Source organism: Trachypithecus francoisi, unplaced genomic scaffold (assembly GCF_009764315.1).
Source record: "Trachypithecus francoisi isolate TF-2019V2 unplaced genomic scaffold, Tfra_2.0 Lachesis_group11, whole genome shotgun sequence".
Classification (NCBI taxonomy): domain Eukaryota; kingdom Metazoa; phylum Chordata; class Mammalia; order Primates; family Cercopithecidae; genus Trachypithecus; species Trachypithecus francoisi.
In genome coordinates, this window is record NW_022681456.1 from 54,600,164 (window position 1) to 54,625,755 (window position 25,592).

At 33.9% G+C, this 25,592-nt stretch overlaps 1 protein-coding gene across 5 annotated transcripts in view; it reads right to left on the bottom strand.

Moving 5' to 3' along the window:
* The window catches only part of SYT1 (synaptotagmin 1), a 605,736-nt gene that overhangs the window by 477,836 nt on the left and 102,308 nt on the right, over window positions 1-25,592 (bottom strand). For all 5 annotated transcript variants that reach the window (XM_033221176.1, XM_033221179.1, XM_033221177.1 and 2 more), the window contains one exon: window positions 12,287-12,411. The gene's annotated coding sequence lies outside the window, so the exon portion shown is untranslated. The remainder of the gene's footprint in view (window positions 1-12,286; window positions 12,412-25,592) is intronic.

Below are 25,592 nucleotides of genomic sequence, written 5' to 3' on the forward strand. Positions count from 1 at the left end.
TGATTTTAAATACAATCTATAAGAGAATGTCTACTGTAGCAGACATGGAAGGTTACCTTCCCAACACGTCCTAGTTTTTTCTTTGATGATGGAACTTCAGTCACAAGTAATAATTCATACTTGTCCTCTCAAATTTAGATAATACACTTCCCTTTTGCAAAGGATAGTATAGGGATGGGCATTTGATGTAGCTCTGGAGGAAGACATTAGGGAAATCCATCGGTAGTTTTCTGGAAGATATTTTCTATCTTCTCCCCAGTCAGAAGAGAGAGGTTCTTTTAAAAAGAACCCCTTTCTCCTGCGTGTTCTCCTTGCAGTGACTCTGCCTTCTCTGTTGCCATGGGAGGACATGTTGCTTGAGATGCTGCACAAAGTCTGGAAACATGGGGGATAGGCCCGGAGACTCCCAGAGAGGCTGACCCAGGGTTCTAATATCAATTATCTACTGAATAAACATTGGTACTCTCTAGAGTTGGATTTAATAAATAGATATAACAAAGTGACATAACAAATATTAATAATATTTAAGTAAATTTTAGTAAGGTGTTTTTTAATTTGCTATTGGGAATATCTTACTTCATACAAATCCTAATTTGATATCTTCATCCCAGTCTTTTTCCCTGAGGTCCAGCCTCCTATATTTTAACTGCCTAACTGACTTATCTTAGAAGCCTAAAGATGACCTCAAACCTAACATAAAAACAAAATTTGTTTTCTCCTCCCCTACCCATTTCTGTTGGAGTCTTCCCCATCAGAGTAAATGGCTTCACCAAAGTGTTCAAGGAAAAACTCTAGGGTAATTATTTTCATGATTCCTTCTCTCTTACTTTCCATATTCAATCCATCCACAAGTCATATAGGTTCTACTTTTAAAATATATCTCAAGTCTACTAACTTCTCAATAGTGTGCAGCCACAAGCCTAATCAAAATTACCAACTCTGGTAGCTGCCTCACCTGGAGTAATGCAATAACTTCCTATTGATCTATCTGCCTGTACTCTTGACATCTAAATATTGTCTTCTGTACAGAAACTGGAATACATTTTTTATAATAGTCAATCATTTTATAGCATTTTCCTGTTGAAAACCCTCCAATGGCTGTTCATTACATTTGGCTGAAAATCAAAACTCCGTGCCATTTCTCACAAGGCTCTGCATGATTTGATTTCCATCTAAATCTATGACTTCATATCTCCAAGCATATTTCCTTATTCACTCTACACCAGCCTCTGTTGTTGTGTCTCGTTCTTTATGTCTGCAGTGCTCTTCCAGGAACCATTATCAAGACTCTTCTTCATTGCCTTTAGGATTTTACACAAAGTCGTTTTCTCAATGAGGCCATCTCTAAACAATCTATGTCAATTTCACCCCTATGTACAAGTTAAGTTCTTGCTTTCTTCTTGGCATTTATCATTAGCATACTTTACATTTTATATATATTTATTATTATATATATTTATTTATTTATATAATATTTATTGTACATAATAAAAATCTTACTATATACCTTGCATTATATTGGATAGATAATAAGCAAGCTATATATCTATGTATCTTGATTTATTGATATAAAGATAACATAGTATATAATGTAGATGTATTTATCTTGTTTATTATCTATTTGTGTAATATCTCATTTATGGTCTGCTTCTCCAATACAATGTAAACACCATGCTGGTGGGAATTTGGCCTATTTTGCTCACTATTGTATCCCCCAGCACCAGGTATAATGCCTAACGCATTGTGTATTTTGAAAAAATATTTGTTCACTGAGTGAATGAATAAGTAACTGACTGAATGAGAGAGATGACAAGTTTGATTTCTTGACCACATAGAATCAACCTCACAAAAGTAAATATTGTTTGAATAAATAAATGGTTTATAATGGAAAGCAGAACATCCCTCCACAGTTCCATTACCTTTTCACCCGGCATGATAGCTTATGGGCTGGCTTTTGTCGAGGAGTTTTGCATCTATGTTCATGAGAGATACTGGTCTATAGTATTCTTTTCTTGTATTGCCTTTGTCTGGTTTTGATATTCATGTAATTCTGTCATCACAGAAGGAGTTAGGATGTATTCCCTCTGCTTCTATCTTCCGGAAGAGATCATAGAGAACTAGTAAAATCTCTTCTTTAAATGTTTAGTAAAATTCACTAGTCAACCCATCTGAGATTGGCATAGGTTGGCTTTTTAGGGTTTATTTTATATATCCCTAATGTAAAGTAAATAGCGAATGGTAACTATGTATGCAGAGTACTATAGGCTCAAGTAAGGTTTTATATTCCAGTAAAGAGAGGTAGCAGGGGAAGGTCATGTATAGCCTCATGGGTTCTTGAAAGGACCTTATGTCCTGCCTGGGATAAGGATATAACTATAAAATATAACAAGAGTTGAGTAAAAAAATAGTCTCATTGATTCAGCCTGAAACTTTATGTGTCTTTTTTTCCCCCACATCTTGAAAAGGTCTAACTAATGTTCTGGGCATAGCCTATGAGGTCGTTTAGCTAACACGTGACCTCATGAACCCATCAGCCTCAGAGTACTTCTCCTTTGTGAGAGATGTATCTTTTTGTGTAAAAAAACACACAGCACTTCAAATTAAAGTGTACTTGATGAATGCGTATTTCTTTTGGAGAGGACACAGACTCATTAAAAGAAATGTTCCTTATGCTTAAAAAGGCTGCCTCCTCATTTGTACTGATCACAATGACAATGCCTTCACAGTGGTGTTTGTCGAAGACTGCTTCCTGGTGCATAAACTGATTCTAAAAGTTGCAAACACATAGCAGAATGTTTTGAACGATGGAAGCATTTCTGAAATCTAAGATGACCATAGTGAAGGACAATATTCATTTGGATATAAGCCCTTTATTTGATATGAGCCCTTTATTAAAATAAAGTTTTGGCCAGGCACGGTGGCTCATGTCTGTAATCCCAGCACTTTGGGAGGCCGAGGGGGGCGGATCATGAGGTCAGATCGAGACCATCCTGGCTAATATGGTGAAACCCCGTCTCTACTAAAAATAGAAAAACTTAGCCAGGCGTGGTGGCGGGCACCTGTAGTCCCAGCTACTCGGGAGGCTGAGGCAGGAGAATGGCGTGAACCTGGGAGGCAAAGCTTGCAGTGAGCCGAGATCTCGCCACTGCACTCCAGCCTGGGCAACAGAGCAAGGCTCTGTCTCAAATAATAATAATAATAATAAAATAAAATAAGATAAAAAAGAAAGTTTTATTATTTCATGTCATGCTTCATAAAACTTTAATATTTGTCAGTTCTGCATTGTGACTATCTTTAATAAGAGATATCAGAAACATTGAGGCAATTTTTCACCTGTTTTCTGAGACTGACAATGTTGATGGCATTTTTGGAAAGAAGAAAGATATATATCTAATCCTTCATGTATATGGAGAACAACTCATTACAGTCCAGAATTCTATTACAGAGAGACATACAAATAGATATATATCCTGTTTCACAAACTAAATTTCAGCATACATATCAAATAAATAGATGATTTATATTCCAGAACAAAAATATGTAGTTTCAGGACATGAATGAAAAGGCTTTCTTAATGTGGAAAAATATTTTTCCCCTGTCAGGAGAAATGTGAATTTCATTAAATATAAACAAGAATTGCTAGCATTAGAAACCAAAAATTCTTTACTTTGGAGATACAATTGTTAATTAATAAATATATTTAATTTATAATTAAATTGAAGATAATTTTCAGTTAGTACAATATGTTAGCTAAAACACTGCAAAAATTGTAACCATGAAAGAAATGGTCACTGTTTCATAAAAAAAAAAACAAAAAAAAACCGACTAATGAAAGAATTTTGGGGAAAACACAATAGATGTTTTTAAACTGTCATATATTCTAAGGCATCAGAGATCTACAAACTAATGGTTTATCAGAGATATACAAAAAGAAATTGGAACAAATGTTACATAGCAATAAAATTCAACTTTATGATGAACACAGAGATTATTTTTATAAGGTCAGCTCTATGCACATAAATCATCTTCCTTATTTACCAGCGACATTTCTTTCAGTAGAAAAACACAAACTCAGATTTTCAGTTTGAATGTTCTTCTTAGTTAGGAGAAACTGGTGGGAAAATACTGGCCTGTGTGTCCATAACATAATGGAATATGATAAAACCAGATAAGTTTTGAATACTAGGTTACATAAAAAGCAGGCAAGGCTGCATATAATTTTTACAGTTATATATAATTTCTCTTTCCTTCTGTTTTTATTTTTCCCTCCTTCAAAGTGCTTTTCTAAAGAAAAGGACAAAGTTGTTGGTAAATAAAAATAGATTAATGTACATTTTCCTAACTACAGTTTATTGGATGAATACTGTTTGAAATTACTTCTTTTGTTGATTTAAGTAGATTAAATAAAGGGAACATCTGGTATCCAAAATAAACTTGAAGCAGACTGATCATAAACCAATTTATAAAGTCCTATTCAAGACACTAAATTATGAAATAGAATTTCCTTACATTTATACTCAGAAGTTAACCAGCAGTATATAAGAAGTCCCAACAGTTTTAGAATTAACAGTCCTAAAAGTACATAAAGAATTTGTTATCATGTCTTCTACTTGGAATGTGCCCATTAACAGGAAGGGGGTTCATGAGCAATGGTGATCAGGGTGACAGTTCTGTCACCGTAGAGGTACTTTCTTGGATGCCATCAGATAGTGGTCATTTCTACTTCTATATAACATAAAAACAACCACTAACTCCAAATGATTAATCTGATTATTCTATGTATTCAGGTGCCATCTTGAAGGGGAGTCGTTTTAGAAATAATATATTTTTCTTTCTTAGATTCTCCCTTGCTTACAGTTAAATAACAAAATCACCTAGAAAATTGTGAGTGTTCATATTTCAGAAATTTAGGTTTATTATACTAAGTATAGTTTTAATACTTATCTATAAATATGTGAGAATTGGGAGGTAATACAGTAGAGTATTTCTTCATTTTTAAACAGAACTGTATTACGATTTTTCACAAAAGATAAATAGCTGTCTTTTAAAAAGAATTGTCAACATTCTCTTCTCAAAATATTGCATTATGTCATTCGTTGTTCTTTCCTACAATTTCAGTAAGTTTCTTTTTGGTTCTCGGTATACAGTGTGTATACAGTGTGTCTTATAATGGTATATATTCATTTCAAATCCACATTTGATGCTTCCTTCTTTTTTCTCATTTTAGCATCTTGAATTTCTTTTCTTACAAGATTGTGTCACGAACTACAAATAACTGTGGTTTTATTGCTCTTTCCACCTTCCTGTTAATTCTTTTTCTATTGTGGGACCTAAATTTGAACCCAAGTCTCTAATGAAGTGATCATACCCAAGATTATTTTTGTTATGTTTCTATTTAAATACCTTAGAAGAATGATTATTTTTGACATTAGCATATTGTCAACTTGTCAGCTATTGTGAACCAAAAACTCCACCTAATTTTCTGTGTATTTGATAGCAAATTATAATTCATTTTCATGTGTGTTTCTTCCACGAATATAAATATTTAATACATTTTCCATTCAATTAAATTCTATTCTTCATTGTTTTCTGATTTGTAATTATCTAATCTAATTTGTAATTTTTATTTGTAAATAGACAAATTAGGTTTTTGTTGTTGAGTTGTAAGATTTCTTTGTATATTGTGGATATTAAATCTTCATCATAACAACTAAAAAATAACAATTTACAAGATCAAATGACCAAAAAGCAAGAGAAAAAAATCTCATAATGCTATATAAAATGCATGTTTTATTCACTTTTCTGTAGGTATATTATAATTCAGACAATAGGTTAATAAATAAAATACTTTGGGGTATTTGTGCCACAAAAATAAATAAAATAGGCATATTGTAATGGTAAATATACCACTGTGTTGCTAGGATGCTCTGAATTTTTAATTTCTTGATAAATTGTCCAGGGAATAAAAATCCATCACAGGTATGTAAAGGCTGGAATTGTTTTGAGAATTTTTAAAATCTAAGATGTAATAAAGGGATTTATACGAATTTCTTAATAATTGTCTTGGTAATTTTTCTTGGTAGTTGGTCTGTCTCTAGACACTATTAAGATTTGCCCTAGATAAAGGCATACTCAATACAATATATGTTCTCTGTATTTTGATGAAACCGTGGTTGTAAATATTTAGGTCTGAAAACTATTATTCTCGGATTCACTGAATGAAAAGGACAGTATCATTAATGGAATATTGCTAAGGACCAAACTTGTTACTGGCACATCTTTATGTATCAAATTTTTAAAATTTTAATGATGCCAGAGAGGTGCCCTTTCAACAGCTAGTTAAGTTCCCTAAGATATAGAAACTTTACACTGCCTTGATTCTTTACTTTTGCAGTTATCTAAACTCTTACACTGCTATTCTTCTTAGCAATAACTTCAAATGCGAAATTTTTATGTTCCTTAAGATTATCCTTCTAGTTCTTGAACCATCATCAGAGGTAACCTATTGCATTTCAAAATGTATATTCAGACATTTATATGTGTACACATGTAAATGAGTATCCTGTTCTAATATCTTGGAATAGTGTGAAAAACGTATAAACAATTTAGTGGCTAAAACTTCATACCATCTTTGTGCCAAGTACACATAGTAAATGTTGAATGGTTAAGCTAGAGATCCTGGAGGAGGTTGTTTGGATAACTGGAATAAGTTCTTGCCAGATAGTTTATGATCATTGACAACTTAATACAGAAAATGCATTCCGATGTGTTGAAATGGGACACTTAATCACCGGAAAATGTAATTAAGAAAAATCTCATGACAACAAAAGATGCCGTTGAGGCCTGGGCTGTGAGGTATTTGATTCCATAATGGCCACATTGGAGCAACTCTAGTGTTACTTATGTCTGGCTATATGGATTAAATTTCTTAGGCAATTCATCTTATCTAATATGTTAATTTATGAATTTATTTGTTCCTCCCACTTAAGATGATGGAAAATCTTAAAAGAGTTAAAATAAGTGGATTATATTAATTTTAGTGCAATGTTGAAAACAGTAAGAATCAAGGAGGCTAAAATGAAGCGTAGGATTACTGACTAAAAAAAGAACTTGGAGAAAGAAAATTTAGACAAAAATACGATTAAAGTTAGTGAATAAACAAGATTTTGGTGGGTCTTATTATTTATATATTTGTTCCTTGTTAATAGTCAACCTCTCTACTAGACGGTAGTCTCCATGAGGACAGGGGCCTGGACAAGAGGATTTGAAGAATAACTGACATTGTAGATGCTCAATAAAATCATTGAATAAACAAAAGTATGAACTCAGGCTGCATGATGGATAAGATTTGTTGGATCAGGGAAATGTAGGAGACAAAAATAGATGGATTGGAAACTTAAGTGTAGTAAATATTATCAAGCAAGTTTATATGTGAGTACAACTGATGACATAGCATCAGTTATAAATTTTGAGCTATCACTTCTATGGTTTGAGGTAACAAAACCATTTGGAAAATTCACACAAGGCTGCGAGACTATACCATCATCCTCTTCTTAAGCCCAGGTTTGTATAGTAACTTTCAGAAGGTGCCAAATAGAGATTCAGGTAACTCAACACAGGCATTGACTATTCCTGCCCTAAGACACTTCTTTGAACGTTGCCAAAACTCATCCTTTGCTCTTGTTTCTTGAAAATGGAATGGAAATGAGGGGTGTTTGATACTGAAAAATTCCTCTAAACACTTTTCTTCAATAAAAGATGAACCATTCTCTTTTCCCAGTCTTATTCACCTATCTCTCCAGTAGAATTTCTAGAGTTAAAAGGGATTTTAGAAACTCACATGATGACCTTCTGTACTTCAAACTAACTACTAAAGGAGATTTAGGCTTTTATTTCACGAAAATTACAGTTGATGAAGAATTATGGGCAATTTTTCCAGGATGCCTTTCTAACTTCTTGCTTCTTAAACCATAGATTAGCCTAGTAGTGAGATATATCAGCCCAAAAAGAGCTATATATTGCAGGTCTTCAATTTGAATGTATTAGTTTTTCTTCACTTTGAATGGAGAATTTTTATCATGAGCAAATAGTTCTATTTTTTTTTCCATCCCTAAAAATTATTTTTAAGGTTAAATGGAAGTGATAGGGGCTCTACTTAGGGCTGCTAAGACATCCTTAAAATCAGAAGAATAGAGGAACAAGACAGATTCCTCCTTTTTTTGCACCTTGTTCTCTGGGTTATCCACACTCCTAGCCCTCCATCCCTAGGCATGGATGCCACCTGTTCCCTTCAACTATCCAAATTTAAGAAACAGAAAATAAAGGAGAAATGGTAAAATACAAAATACTAAAATTCAAATATAACAAAATAATCTTTGTGTCCTAATGTCTGGGCTAAAAATAACAAAAATTGCATAGTGCTGACTACACAGTAGGTATTCAATAAATATTTCATAAATTAAATGAACAACTATGCACACAAAGGCAGCAAATTGCTAAATCTGGTTCACTTGATGCTGACTTTTTTGGAAGAAATGAAGGGTAGAATTCCTTAGAAAGTGGAGCTCAATAAAACCTTGAGTAAGGAGTTAATCCACTCAGAAAAAGCTGTTGGTGGAATGCCAGAGATTCATTAGCTCTCCCTTCACTCCATTAGTTGGCACCCACTGAGTTAGCATGCATGCTCACTATCTCTCCTTACCATTTCCTCTACACAGCTGCTTTCTAAATGGATGTGTAACAGCATAGTTATCTATTCATTTTAAAAGAATTAAGGCCAGTCATGGTGGCTCAAGCCTGTAATCTCAGAACTTTGGGAGGTGGAGGCAGTGGATCACCTGAGGTCAGGAGTTTTTGACCAGCCTGGCCAACATGGAGAAACTCCATCTCTGCTAAAAGTACAAAATTAGCTGGGTGTGGTGGCTCATGCCTGTAATCCCAGCTACTCAGGAGGCTGAGGCAGGAGAATCATTTGAATCCAGGAGGTGGAGCTTGCAGTGAGCCAGGATCACGCCACTGCACTCTAGCCTGGGCAACACGAGCAAAACTGTCCCAAAAGGAAAAGAAAAATTGAATACACCTGTTCTTCTGGATTATAAACATACCATTTATGAGCAAATTTTCTATTTAATAGCTAGTTCAGTGCTGTTGGCCACTCATACTTGAGATCCTTTTGCCTTTCATTCTCTAAATCTAGCCAGCATCTGTCCCTTCCATCTCCCTCTCCCCTGCTCAGAGGAATACTGCTCATGCTATAATCCCACTTTCTCTGTGTTTTAGAAAAGTATCCTACCCTCTTTTAATTTCTCATTTATTTATAAGCAAATTTATTTTCCTTTAGCATTGATATTCAAAGTAAATATATAATTTAATATTTTTGGTTTAATGGGTTTAATTTTCAGGATCATATAGCATTGTTTTCAATGATTCTTCCCTTCAGTTCCTAGTTTTATAACTTTTGTAATTTTACTAAAATGTGGATTTCATAAAATTGAATCTGGGCATGAAATGTCATTTATAGCATTCTTTATATTTGAAAATAAGTTTTGGGTCCCAAATATTTAACTTCTAAATGAAACTTTTGAAACACAACCCAATTAAGTAGTGCCTGTCCATAATCTAAAAACAATCTTTAAAACTAGATGGAAACAAAAGAATTTTTGATATATAAAGTGATTCTTATGAACGCAGAAACAATTTAAATTATTCCAGTCTTTTCAGGACATATTTAATTTACAAAGTAAGTTAACCTACAAACTTAAGATTTTGACCATTTTCACTTTTTAGACCTTGTCTCCATGGAGTCGGCTGTGTAGGAAGCAAAAATTAATTTTATGGGTCAAACATTCTCTGTAGTCTTTCTACTAGAACTAATGTAGATTTTTGCTGTCTTTCAGTGCCTGAGGTAATTATGACATTCTGTCTTTTCATGGTTCAGAAGACAGTTCTTTGTCCCCTAACTCTCATTTGAGTGTATACTTACTTTAGAGTTTGGTATATTAAATTGGCAAACATGTCTTACTTGTCGTACTGAGAAAATATTCTTATTAAGATTAGATAATATGGAAATATTCATTTATGAAAAAATGGAAAAATCTCAGCCCAAAGAATTCAATTTAGTTATATTAATAAAGCATCCTCTGAAAGTAAGACACTCAAGTAATTCATTTAAATGGAAACCATAACAAAAAGATAGGTTGAAATTCTTTAAAAAGTGGTGTTTATTATATACTTTAATATGTAAAGTATATAACAACAAAAAGATATGTCAAAATTCTATAAAAAGTGGTGTTTATTATATACTTTAATATATACAAAATATTAAAGATAGACTTGTTATTTACAAAGCGTTGTAAAACTAAAGATTCAAATATGAAAATACTAATGGATTATACAAATTATAAATTTAATACCTTTTACCATTATAAATATCATTCATTATTTGGCAGCTTGGAAAATGCTTTTAAATAACAGACATCCATATCCTTAATTAACACTAAATATTAAAAATTTTAATTTAAAATATTTAAGACTCATATTAAAGGCAAAATAAACAACCTAGAATGCTTTGTGCAGCAAGTAATGAAAACATGTAGAAAAATTTTAAATCCAAATTTAACTTGATTTTGGTGCTTTTATTTTTGTTATCAGTTATACATCTAGTTTTACAATGCTTTTCTGTCAGTTGTTTCTTTGCTCTCATTTTGTAGAGCAGTGGTTATTACACATTGGAGTACATTATAATCACCTAATATGTATATTTTAAATGCTGGTCCTAGGGCCTACTCTCAAAGATTCTGACTTAAGTCTGGCATGGGACCCAGAACATATATTTTGGTAGGTTGGTTTTAGACCACGTTTTGAGATGTTTCTCAAAATAGTGGTAGGACAGAAGATGAAAATGTTCCTAAAAGACATTAATGTAGAAGAGAACAAAATGGAAATATTTTCAGATCTGTATGGTAAGAATCATACTGCAAGGATATTAGGCACCTGCCTTTCATTGTAAAATGATTAAAATATCCAATGTAAATTAGTACTGTGGCAATTATTTCCTAGAAAACTAAAGTACTATAAATACTGGGTATATGCATTTCCAGAACCACTTTGTTTAAGAAGAAATCCATGTAGAGAAATAGTGATAATTTGAAAAAAAGTTTCAACAATAACAACTGTGATCCTATGCTGTGGTATCTTACTGTAAGAGATAGGAGAAAGTTCTAGTACTGAAATAATTTATTCCTAAAAGGTGAAGAACATTATGATTCAGTATAGTATAAGCCTATAGATACATCTATTTAATAAGTAGGTTAATTTGATAGGAATATATAGTCGGTATGTTTCTATGTATTTTTGTATTGGTGATCCACTGTAGCAAACTTCGCCAGGAAAAAGAAAAAGTCTAAGATATAAGTAGTAAAATAGAGTCTTAGAGCTTCACACTGTAACATTATTTCTCCTGTATACAGTGGAAGTAATGTGAAAGGTTATTCTTTAGAAATCCAAACTTCAGTAGCGTGGGACTCCAAATAAAGATCGTGAGATAATCTAATCACCTCACATTTACTTCATAGAATTGTGTGTATGCCTAATAAAAGTGTGTTAGAAATGACTTAGACGAAAGGAGTAATTTGATTGGTTAATGAAGAGTCTAAGAATGATAATTGAATTTGACGGAATTCATTAGTGAAGACATTCAGACAGATACTTTACAACCCCAATTATATACTCTAACATATGTAATAGTCACAGTGTGATATATGTACTTCACTGTTGAATTAGCCATATAGGAAAGAATAAGACACAGCATGGTACAAAGAAACATCAGTCTGAGACAAATTCTGCTCTCCCCTCTAGCCCCTCACCCAAGACTCATGCTAAAATATCATCTCTGCAGCGGGTCACAAAAGCACAGAGGCAGATGCCATGGCATATTCTTTTAGAATGCAAGGCTGCTCAAGATCATCTACAGATAATGAACCATGACAGCTTTGGATTTGATAGAGTAAAAAATGACAGTGGGAGAAAGCAAACATGTTATACAAGGAGCCAGTGTGCCACCAGTGAAACTAGCATTTCGAAAACATTAATAATAGTAATAATTTCAGAAGATGTGACAAATACTAATTTCCCCTTAATATCACAAAAACTTTTAAAGTGATACAGTTCTTCAATCTTCGGCACAAATACTACCCCCCTGCCCCACCGTCACATATAAAAAGATATGGATGGATAACGGAGGTTGATCATCAACAAAATGTGTCAGAAATTTGTGTTTTCCAAATACCTTAATCAGACAGTTTCAGTGCAATTTCCAGGAATGAGGGAGTAGACAAATGAGCAGTCTTCCAATCTGAGTACAGGCGTTTGTTCAAGCTCTTGCTAGTTCTCTTGCTAGTTTTCCTGTTTTCCCTTGAGAGAGAGAATAATAGAAATAATCTGTGAAAATGCTAGCCTGCAACTCTGCACATTGACTGGGTATAGACGTCTGCTTATTGACTGGGTATAGACTTCTGCTTATGCAGCCCATTCATTATTCACATCCCGCTCCAGCTTCCTCAGTTCCTGGTTGTGCTGGGTGCTCCAGGCTAAGAACCAATAGGTATGAATCATGCTGACATTTAAAAAAAACTAGAAGAATAAACATTTCAAAAGAGCAACTTTTTCATATTATTCTGACATCTCCTGCTCAATGGCATTGGTCTATAGAGGAGAAATAGCCTGTGCTGCCACAGAAGGCACCCAGTGGAATTACCAACAGCAGGGAATTATCTAAGCAATTCACACTTTGTTTTGCTAACAAGACTCCATGTTAGGATACTGGAGTGCTATCCTTTTCTGGCAATGTTCTCCTACCTTTTCAGAATTATTGAAAAGCTAACTGAGTCTATTTTGATTTGTGAATCTCTTTGTGAGCAACAGCAGCTGCAGCAGTGCTAACAAAAAGGAAAGACATTGCTATTTACCTAGGAAGAACTTTGAAATACTGCACATACAAAAGCATCTGAGTGGTAGGGAAGCTCTATCAAATACTTTAATATTCCCTTCCTTCCTCACTTTCTTTGCCCTTTCGGGCTCCCTTCCTCTCTCCTTTATTTTACATTTTTTTCTCTTCGTTTTTCCCCATTCTTTCTTTTTAAAAATTCTTTCTGTTCTCTTTACTGCACTCCCTATTACATTTATCTACTTTTTTGATATAAAACTGCAAAAAATTTTGCCCCATATTTCTACTGTCTTATATTTGATGGTTGAAAGTAATAATTTTAGAATATGGAATCTCAAAATAACTGAGTTATAAAGTAGCATAATTCTTTCACAGATATAAAAACACAGGTAGACAGAATTCATGTTATCAGCTGAATCCTGTAGACCAATTAAGAATTGAGGCTTTGCATAGTAGAACATATATTAAAATCATATTGTATACCACTGGTTTATAAAATATGTCATTTGTCAACTGAAATAAATAAATTTTTAAAAATTTAGGTTTTGTCGATTCCAGTGACTCCAATACAAATCACATCATTCTGCTGTCTTTACATTACAGTTCAGTTTTCAACTCTCCAGAGGAAGCTGACATGGCAACACTCTGTTATATGAAGATTTGAATTTTCCTACTACAGGATAAATGAATACATAATCCCCTACAGCTTTTATTATATGCTGAATAGAATTTTATATTTCCTCTGCAGTTATTAAACCATTCTCTCTGCCAACCAGTGGACTGGAATCATTCTGGCATAAATCCATATAGAAAAACAAGAGAATTTACAGGGTTTGGGAAAACTTAAGTCCTTAGTTTAAAGGAACAGATTCTTCACAAGAGAGTTTTATTCCCTGAGTGGCTTCTGAGCAACATTTTGCCCGGCTGATACAGACAAGAAATAGTTGACTCCAGCTCAGGCTGCTTTTAATACTTCTTTACTATCTGTGATTTGTTTAATGAATATTAATCATCTATTTAAAACTTTTTTTTTTTTTTTTGCCAGGTCATGGGGATAAAAAAGAGAAAAGACAGGTTTCTGCCTCTAAAAAAGTTAGGGTGACACATATGGAAATAAAATATTTTTATAAATTGGTAACTGTCATGGTGTAAATTTGGGATATGCTAGTCAGTGAGGAAAGAGTCTTCCCATCCTCAAAAATAATTCTAATTTCTCACTCTAAAAAACACAGAAAACATCAGCAACATTGTGTGTTTGCCGTCTATGTGTGTGTCCTTTAGAATACCGAGCATGAGGTGATTAAACAATCATGCCATGAGCTATTGCTATCTGGGATTATTTAGTGGTTTTACCCATTTGTGATTTTTCATAATTAAATTTTTTTAAACAATGATTCCAAGTATAAAGTGGCTTCTCCTCAACTCTCTGAAAGTGTTTGAAACCTTTCTCCCGTGGCTACAAGTTCCAGAAAGTATCTTATTCCTCAGAGGGAACGGCCACCAGAATCAGATTCTACATGTTAGAGAAAATGCATGAGTTAGTAATACATACCCATTCTAGAAGCCAAATAGCAAAGATTAAAACCCATCTGTCATTGGGACTATGAGCTTACAAGCAAGCACAGCAGACTTCCAACAGAGTCTGGGGCAAGAGCCCCATAGATTAAAAAAACACAGATTAAATAACACAGATTCAACTAGAATCATTTTCTCAGTCCCATGGTTTAAAGGATATTACCAGCTCCCACAAGAACCCACTTTGCCAAGTGTTGCATAAAACTACATGTTGTAAATTGAAGACACTTTTGATGAAATTTATTCTTTAATTCTCTCGGGAACAATTTTCTAAATGCCTAGTTTATGCCAGGCAGGGTGCAAAGCAGTGAAAGTACACCGGCCAAGGAGAGAAACAAGTGCCTCCTCTCACCTCATCCCACAGAACTTGCAATCTGAGGAGGGGTATTTGATAAATACACAGAGTATAACATAAGTGTTTACATAATTTAAATAGTAATAAGTTCCCAAAGGATAGGTAAAGACTCTTGAAGAGTGAAAACAGGGGAACCTCATGGAGACTTGGCTTCCATGCAGAAATCACAGGTATTAAAAAGTGAGCAGGATTTAGTTGGGTTTGGGGTTGGGGTGGGATGAGGGAGGTGGGGACTGAGCCCAACGTGGGAAAGATATGTGTGTGAAGACCTAAGGCAGGAAGGAACTTTATATGTTTGACAGACTTAAGAAAAAAAAAAAGTTACTATGGGTTGAATATAGTGAGTTTAGAGAAACACGGAGGATGATGAAGCTGGAGGTGGGCATGGGTCAGTTTGTGCTGAGGGGTCTATGTGAGGGGGGTCATGAGAAGCCTCTGGAGGATCTAATTTCTTTAGTTGCTCTTTGAAGAATGGATTGAGGTGGAGGCAGGACTGAAGAGGGATAGGAGATAAGATTTATCATGATTAAAAAAAATTCTTGTACCTATTCTCAGGAGTAACTATTATATTGGTTTAAAAAAATAATTTTTGGAAGACCTGATGTTTAGTAGATTGATCTGTTTTCTTAATTTATAAGTAATGCTATATTTTTCTTCATAGTACTGATCATTATCTAACATAGCTATGCACCAAATAATAAAATTTCAGTTAATGATGAATTGCATTTAAGATAATGGTCTCATAAGTTTATAATACCATATTTTTACTGTACTGTTTCAATACACCAACACCATTGTGTTACAATTGTCTACAGTATTCAGTGCAGTAACGTGTTGTACTGGTTTGGAGCTTAGGAGCAATAGGCTATACCATCTAACCGACATGTATAGTTAGCCTGTATCATCTAGGTTTGTGTAAATACACTCTATGATGTTCACCCAATGACAAAATGCCTAATGATGCATTTCTCACATGTCCCCGTCATTAAGTAAGACATGACTGCATATACTTTTTCTCGCTACTATAGTTGCTTTGAAAATCTACAAGAGTTAATTTTTTTTCAGTTTGGTTTTTGCTGCATGTCTAGGATGTAGAACATCACTTGGCATAGAACAGTAGTAGCTCAGTAAATACATCTTGAATGAGTAAACAAATGTATTGTTTTGAAAATTGTCTCCAAGATATTAGGAATTATTTAGTGCTAATGTTCTTGTAAAGTTACTTTTATACAAGGTCAACTTGCGTAGTAAGTTGGAGCATATGAGATTAATAAAATGTGTTCCTGGTTATTTGTCATTGAAAACATTCTTTAGGTTGATTCCATACATTGGCTATGAATACTACAAATGTAGGGGAATGGAGATACCCCTTCGACATATCGTTTTCATTTTCTTTGGATATATACCCAGTAATGGGATTGCTGGATCATAATGTAGTTTTATTTTTAATTTTTTGAGAAGCCTCCATAGAATGGTGGTTATCAGGGCCTGGGGTGGTTGGAGGTTGGGCTGGGGAGATGTTGGCCAAAGGACACAAAATTTCAGTTAGAAGGAATAAGTACAGGAGATCTACTGTACAACATGGTGACTATAGATAGTAATATGAGGTAGTCATAAAAATACTAAGAGTGGATGTAAAGTGTTCTTACCACAAAAATGGTAATTACATGAGGTAATGCATATGTTAATTAGCTAGTGTTAGTCATTTTACAACGTACATAGACTTCAAACATCATGTTGTGTATGTAAATACATATAATTTTACCTGTGAATTAAAAAATAAAGTTAAAAGAAACAGTCATTAGAGTTGTTGTAGCTTATTAAAAATGTGTAAACAAAACCTGATTGGGCAAAGCAAATTGATGAAAAATAGAAGGTAAAGAGGCTAATGGGAAAGCAAAATACATTTATCCTAACTAACATATTTCTCTGAGACCTTAAGTTCGATTATTGTAGAGTAAGTTTCAATTATTTTAAGCACATTCTCTTGATGTTTACATAAAATTCGGAATCCTTTAGTTATTATCAATTTAGAGATAAATGCAGATAGTGGACTGTCTGGCACCCTTTATTTCTTAGGGAGACTGGTGGGAATATAACTTAAGCCAAATGTATACATTTTATACTTATGAATATTATATTGTTATGGCATAGAAATAAGTTCATAAAAACTCAAAAGTGAAAGAAAAAAATCGAATGAGTTAGGAATATTAATAGATTTTTCACAGTGAAGTGTTTCTTAATTTATCAATTATTTTCTCCTAATGAACATATGTGCCATAAATTTCACTGGATTAGATATAAATTGGTTTAATATACCAACTTAAATAATTTAGAGAAATGTGCTTCATATATATATATATATGTTTTTGCTAAGAAAAAGCTGCCAAGTTATTTGCTTATTGCAACCTTAATTTTAACTTACGTGTGTTCATTTTTTCCCACAGTATAATTTTTAAAAGTCTAATTTGAATATTACTTTAATATGGAAAATTAACTTCATCGTAGTCAATGTAGGTTAAAAGATACAGTGAACCTTGGCAAAGAAAATATAAATGATTAGTTTATGATGCATTACCTTAGGTTTTTGACCTCATGTATAAGCAAATCACAGATGGTATACCAGTTAATTACCTGAGACATGAATATTTAAGGAATAATTACACTGAAATGTTCTTTGTGGCAAGATATCTTACATGATATTTACATAAGAAGAATCTTGGTTTAAAAGGGCAAAGGCAGCAAATGGGGGAGAAAATATAAGAGCGAGGCTTTCACCTACACCAAGTGTTTGTTCTTAGTTTAAGAAATAATTTACAATTAAATAATTACAAATTGTATTAGAAACACAACGTAAAACAGACATAGGATTATGTATTTCTTCATTTAATTACCCATTAATAGGAACTTTAATTCCTAGAAGTCTGCAAATCTTCTGAAATATTTTTTAAAATTATATATGTTTATGCATTTTCACCAGACTCTTAAAAGAAGTCAATGATTCCCTTCCTTGAAAACAGTGTTCAGAAATTGAATTTACTTGCCCAAAGTCTCACAGCTTATTGGCAGCATAGGTGAAGTATTATTCATATCTATTGATTCTCAGTCTAGACAGTGAAAAGTGCCCTTTTCATTATACATTGCCTCTGCTATAATATACAGTCCAAGTCAAGCCATCGTAAGACTTTATTTGCCTCTAGAATCACAAAGTTAAAATAGCATAAAATACTTAGAAAAAGAAGTTTCAGCTTCATTATTAAAAGTAAAATTTGTTTGATTTTTTTTATCAAAAATGTTGGGAAAAACTGTTTACCATATTATTCAATGTGAAACGAAAGACACAAGAAACTTTATATAATTTTTCTTTGTCAATTGTTTAGAAAAGTGAATTTGAAAAGCTTAGCTCTCTTGTCTGATTTAATCCATGGAAAAATGCATCTACTCTCATTTTTTTATTATTTCTAAAATCTCAACACAGACTATGCTGTGAATTTTAACAACCTGTTTTTGTTCAACTGAATTGCCTTCACTTTCTCTAGTCCTTTGTTAGTTAAGAGAACAGATGAATGTATTTCTTTTATCTTTTGTAAATTTATTTTTCAAATTTGATTTTGAAATTGTTCAAAAGAAGTTTGGACACCTTTATAAGATAAATTTGGTTAAGAAATGAATCTGGTCTAGAGATTTGCTAAAAGTATTATCCTGAGAGAAAATTTTTAATGCACATGATCTATTGAACAGTGAAGAATGTATATTGATTACTAGATAATGAATAACAGCAATAACAGAAACAGGTGACCACTGTGGGAATTTAGGCAAACTCTGGTCTGAAGTGCAGGAAAAATCTTTGGGAGAATAAATTTGGGAAAAGCAAAAAAGCACGAAAAGTCTCTCTCCCTCGCTATAGACATACGTGTACACACACACACACACACACACACACTCACAGTCACACTTCAGGAAATTAAAGTCAGAGTAACTGTCAGTCACAAGCCTCCATTTAACAATAATTCTTGGATTGAACAAGCCAAGAAGTTAAAAGTTTACTCCGCACAGGATTCAGTTGCTCCAAGCACAGCAGACTTTCTGACATGTGTGACTGGAGAGGGGAATTAAAAAGAGCAATACTTTGTAGGCAAGTTTTAGAAATCTAGAGAAAGGAGACTTTAGAACCAGAAGAACATTGACATGTTCTTAGAATATTTTTAGTTTCTTGCTTCAAAAGGTGTCTTTTAATAAGTTTTTCTATGAAGCATAATTAAAAATATTTATACTATTTAATATATTTAAACTTTTAAATAGTTTGAAACATTTATATTATTATATATAATTATCATCATTTTACTGCAAAGTCCATTTAAGAAGCAATGAATGGAATCTTATATGAAAATAATCTTTTGAGTGATATTTACAGTAAATGACTAGATTAATCTTTTAAAAATTGTCAATTTCAAAACAAATTACTGATTTATTAAAAGTCATTAGTTCTTGGTTGTCATTGGCTTCTTTTTTCAGACAGTTTTGAGTTCAAATCCAGGTTCTAGCACCTCCTAGTTATAATTCTTTTTCTTTTTTGCTTTTTTTGTTTTTGAGACATAAATCTCACTCTGTTGCCCAGGCTGGATGGAGTGTGCAGTGGCGCGATCTCAACTCACTACAACCTCCACCTCCTAGGTTCAAGCAATTCTCCTGCCTCAGCCTCCCGAGTAGCTGGGATCATAAGTGTGCGTCACCACACCCTGCTAACCTTTCTTGTATTTTTTTTTCTTTAGTAGAGATGGAGTTTCACCATGTTGGCCAGGCTGATCTCGAGCTCTTGACCTCAGGTGATCTGCCCACCTAGCTATAATTCTTTATTTCATCATCTAGAAAACGAACTAAAACAATGGGTATAATAGTAAATCTCCAACATTGCTGTTATGAGGATTGGGTAATTAATCCAATTAAAATGTGTAGCACATAATAAGCCATATTCGATTTATTTCTTGGTTGAGAATCTTGGGTAATTAAGTTACTCAGTGATGTCTTTGATCTGCAAACCTCAGATTTATAGTGTATTTGCTAAAGGCTAGTGGTAGTGGATTATTTATCACATCTTTGCTATCCTCTGAAGAAGATAATAGGAATATCATGATTATGTACTTTTCTCAAGGTCACACTTACAGGAAGTTGAGCTGAGATTTGAACCCTGGCTATCATGCTTCAAGCCCTTACTCTTAAACATGTCTCTGTCATTTTTTTCTGTGTATTGTTGGAGGACAGGTGCACCTAGTTAAATTGACTCATGTTTATAATACTACTGAGTTAGTCCAGGATGTAAAATGAAACTAATATACTGATAACGTTTTAAAATTTAGGCAACTGTCTTTACCCATTCTATTCAAACTTAAGATGCCTAAAACTAAAACCAATTTCCATGACCTTGTTTTCTTTCTTTCTCATTTGGTCCTGTGTTCATTTATTCACTTTAAGTAGGGTTTATTGGAGGTTTGCAATGGGCCAGGCCCACAAATACAAATGACAATATCTTTAGTCATTAATGCCACATGAGGTCATCTTTGACTTTTTCCTCTCTTTCTGTAATCAGGCACTAGTCGATCAATTCTTTCTTCTATGTCTCTAGCAGCGACTCACCTTTTTTCTCAATTTCCATCATTAATACATTGAGTGGACTGACTGAGATCTTTATCACATTATACTTAGATACTGTAACAAACTCCTGAATATCTTCTACTTCCCCTTCATCCTAAACACCAGTTTCAGATTAATTTTCCTAATTTACTTGAGTACATAACCATTCCCGTTATTAGGAAAGAAAATACTAGTAGAAAGAGCAATAGACATTGAATCCTGGGCCATTACTTGGAATTTTTCTCCCTGAAGACAATCTTGATAGTCCGCCAAGGCATTTTCTATAATGTAGCCAGTGAAAATGCAATACTCAAAATGCAAGACTGATAAAGCACGTCACCTCCCCATTTAAAATCTTCAGTGGCTCACCTTTGCTCTGATGATAGCTTACGTTTATAATGCCCTTTATTTCCTGGGTCCTGCTGACTTCTCCTACTTCATCTCACCACACTCCGCTCATTATATCACAGTCAAATCAAGTTTCTGGAATAAGCCATGTTACTCCTTCCAATCCAAGCTACTCCTTCCAATCCAAGCTACTCCGTTGGATCCCAACTTGACTTATTCCTCTCCTGATCCCCCGCTATGGTCCATAAAGGCTCTGCTGGCCTTATTTACCATTCTCTGTCCTCCTCAAAATACTCTTGCCACATTGGTCATTCCTGAAGCCCAACCAAGATGTGCTTTTATCCAGGGCTTTGCATTTGATCTTCCCTCCACATCCTCTGGATATTACCCTGGCTTATTCTTTTATTTATTCCAGTCTTTTTCCAAATGACACCTTTGTAGAGAAGTCTTCCATTGTCATTGTACGTTTATCTTAGTCAGTCATTCCTCAATATCCATTGGGGATTGGTTCCAGGACCTCCTGTAGATACTAAAATATTTGGCTATTCAAGTCCCTGATATAAAATGCTGTAGTATTTGAATATAACATATGTACATCTTCCAGTATACTTTATCTCTAGATTACTTATAATACTTAATACAATGTAAATGCCATGTACATAGTTGTTAGACTCTATTGCTCAGGAAATAGAACATGAAAAAGTCTCTACATGTTCAAATTCTCAAAAATACATTTTTGATCTACGATTGGTTGAATCCAAGGATGTTGCACCTGTGGATACAGAAGGATGACTGCATATATATTTTCTTTATAAGACTTATCATGACGTGATTATAGAATTTGTTTACTTGTTCATTTGTTTATTTTCTCTCTTTCATACAATGCATGAGGGTGGGCACTTTGTCTTATTCACACACATGATACCAGCATCTTGGACACTATATGGCCCATATGAGCAACATACAAATATTTGTTGAGTGAATGGATTTTTCATGCCTAAGCATAGATATTATGTCTGCTAAAATATTAGTGAACCCCACTTCGGCATGATCCCTCTAAAGTCTGAGTTAATTAGGCTTGATTGCTGAAGTACACTCTGCACTATGCCTGCCCCAGATTGGGATGTGCTCAATAATCATTTGTTGAACTAATGGATACAGTGGAGATCCTTTTAGGTTCTGTTTTATTCTCAAGATTCAGAGTAAATTAAGAGATGTATGAGTTACTCTTTTTAAATGTGTTTTACATTTACAGGGAACACTTGAAATTCACAGATGAACTTTCAATGAAATAGTGTAGAATATACATCCTCTCAAATGCATGTCATCTTGTTCCCTTGGGCATTGCTCATAAAATATTTTGTCTACATATTTCAGAGATTCCAAAGTTTCCTTTTGGGGGTGGTGGGAGCTAAAGAGGTGTATGAATCTCTATAAGAATGTGATGATGCTTCCAATAAAACTACATGTACATTCAGTATATTGCTTATGCTTGCAGGAGATCAAAAAAAAACCTAATAGACTCCTAATCCTTGATTTTGGGTTAAGAATCCTTTGCTACATTTTTCTCAATTTCTGTTCCCTACTAGTTCACAAGTATGTTCAATTTTCTCCATACTGAGTCAAAATACTAATTCCACACTGCATCCTATTTAACCATATACACATCTTTTTACTATTTACAATTAAATTTTCATAGTAAATTTTTATGCATTTTCTTCCATATATAGATATGTAATCTTTAGTTATCCATGTTCCCCATTTCATCCTACTAAAGTCATCACAAAAGTCCTGGTTGTCAAATCCCATACCTCATTCTCAATTCTGAACTTCTCTACATTGTTAATATTGTTGAGCTTCTCTTCACTCTTTGTTTCAAAATTTGGGTTCCGTGTCAATGCACAAACAATTTGATTTTTCTAGTTTTGTGTTCTACTTTAGTGTATTTTTCTGCTAACTCTTCCTTTATCATATCTGTGTTTAATTTCCCCCAAGTTTTTATCCTCAGCACTTTCCTATTTCTATAATCTTCTGTGTACTCCAGTTACTGTTGTGCTGTATATCTTTGCAGACTCAAATTTCCCACTGATGGCTATCTGCTCATAGATGGCTTGCTGGTATATTAAACCCACAAACCTCAAATGAAATGTCATATGCTTCTCCCACAGCTTTCTAATTTTGTGTTTCCTAGTCCAGTATCTGATAAGAAAACTTGAATTCATCTTTGACTCCTCCTAATTTCCACTCTCACATCTGATTGTCACATACTATTGATTCTTCCAGTGAAATGCACTTGGTATTCCTTTTCCTTCTATTCTGTCAGTCCACTGACTAATTCAGACCGTTATCATGTTATTGCCTATATGTGCTTTAGCTTCGTAACTGATGTCTTGCCTTTAATATCCTGCCACTTCAATCCAAGCTCCACATTGCTCTGCCCTCTAGCCTTGCTCTCTCAATACTAGCAGAGCACTTTATATTGCCATTAAAGGACTTACTTTATCCTTTCACATACTACAGTTGATTGTATATATGTCAGCTTTTGCCGTCAGATTATTAATTCCTCAGGGGCACAAATGATATCTTAGTCTTTTTCATCTCCTCCATATTGTCACCTTGCCAGCTGTGCACTTAATAAATATTTGCTAAATTGAGTATAAGATGTGTGGGTAAAAACAATTCAGAAAATATGTCATCAATGGGGTAGGCTGACTGAGATGCGATCCTCTACTCTGATATAAGGAAATAAAATTATACTGTTGCCTTCAACAGTTTAAGCTCAAATATTATCTAATATTTTATATATCTCTGGTATTTAGTTTTTGAACAACAGATTGTTAAAAACTGTAACATACTGGAAAAGTTAAAGAGAGTTTAGAAGCATATATTGACTTTACATGTAACTCAGAAATCAACAATGATTTCTCTTGAACTTGTCTATTTTGGGCAAGAAAATGCTTTTATGAATGTTAACGTTTTGGTATGCTTTATATATATATCTGTAGGATACAGAAGGAATAAGTACTTTCCCCAACATCATATCAAAAGGATGTAATGTGAAATTAACACACATGCCTGAGTTTTTGAATAATGCTCCTGGGTTTAGGCTGAGGCACTGTAAGTAAATAGGTGACATCTCATCAATGTTTTTATTCTGACTTATCTGATAGAAGTGATATAGCAGAAATGTTTGACATACATCTTTTGAAATGCTAAAAATGTGAAGAAGGAAACTACTCTCCGTAGTTTGCCAGGCAAAGTGGATCGGCAAGAGGTGTAGTAGATTTAAGTAAGTCATTAGAATTAGACGGACTTGTAATAGAATTGTGACTTTAACATACACTGGCCTAGAGAAAATTGTTCAATTTCTTGGGTTTTCACTTCTTTAAAATGATGATAAGGGTACCGATCTTAGAGCTAAGAGGATAAAATGGGATGATATATGAAAAATAAATGATTCAGGCATGTCAATGTGTAATGTTCGGCAAATGTTGGTCCCTTCCCACTACCCTGTCAAAGAAACAGAAAACAGAGTAAAAAAATGTGAACTATGAATTGTCGTTTACATTCGTGTATTCAATTTTTTTTCTTTTTTTTTGAGACAGTGTCTCACTCTGTCATCCAAGCTGGAATACAGTGGCGTGGTCTTGGCTCACTACAACCTCTGCCGCCCGGGTTCAAGCGATTCTCCTGCCTCAGCCTCCTGAGTAGCCGAGATTACACACACCTGCCACCATGCACAGCTAATTTTTGTATTTTTAGTAGCGACGGGGTTTCACCATCTTGCTCAGGCTGGTCTTGAACTCCTGACCTCGTGATCCACCCACCTCAGTCTCCCAAAGTGCTGGGATTACAGGTGTGAGCCATTGCACCAGGCCTATTCAAGAATATTTTTGATGATTTACTAGGTTCCAGGCAACATGAGATATCTGATGAGAGAGTATCACATGATGGTGATGGAGCCTAGGGACCGATCTTGGCTCAAGTGTCAGCTCTGGGACTTATTAACTATGTGATTGTTGACAAGTGGCTGAGCCCCATTAAACCACTGTTTCTCACCTGTGAAAACTCTCAAAAAGTTGCTTCCTTCGAACACTAAAGTAATATTTGATTTACTAGGTTATAACTGTAAAGATTGTAAGTATTAGTACTAGATGTAGATTTGAGGGGAACACATGTATTTGATTTGGACTAAATATCATATATTTGAAATGCCCATAGGAAAACCAAGCAGAAATATCCAGTAGGAAGCTGGAAACAGAGGATTAAAGACTATATGCTCCAGGAGAGCAGAGGTTTTGCATCACTTGCTTAATAGTATTATTCTGTGCTCACAGTAGCTGCCCAATCTGTATATATAAAATGACAATTAGCATTTTCATAAACTGAAAAGGAAAAATGACATCTCTTAAAGGCCAAAAAATCCCACAATATTTAATTCATATTATTTAAGAAATAGATCAGATAACAAATATAGATTTTCAATATGGTAAGGAACTTATAGGAAGATTAAAGTGAATATAAAATTTTGAATGATTTAAATTTACAAATTTTACAAAGCTTAGAAATAAAGTTAGGAATAATTTCTCATTGTCAGATTGGGTCTATTTTTATGTAGTGTGCATAAAATATATCACTTTCCTCAGTGGCATATCAGAATATATTTACATTAATAATGGTTAATAATAAAATATTATTATTTACATCAGTGTTTTACAGTTTTATGGAATTCTAAACTCT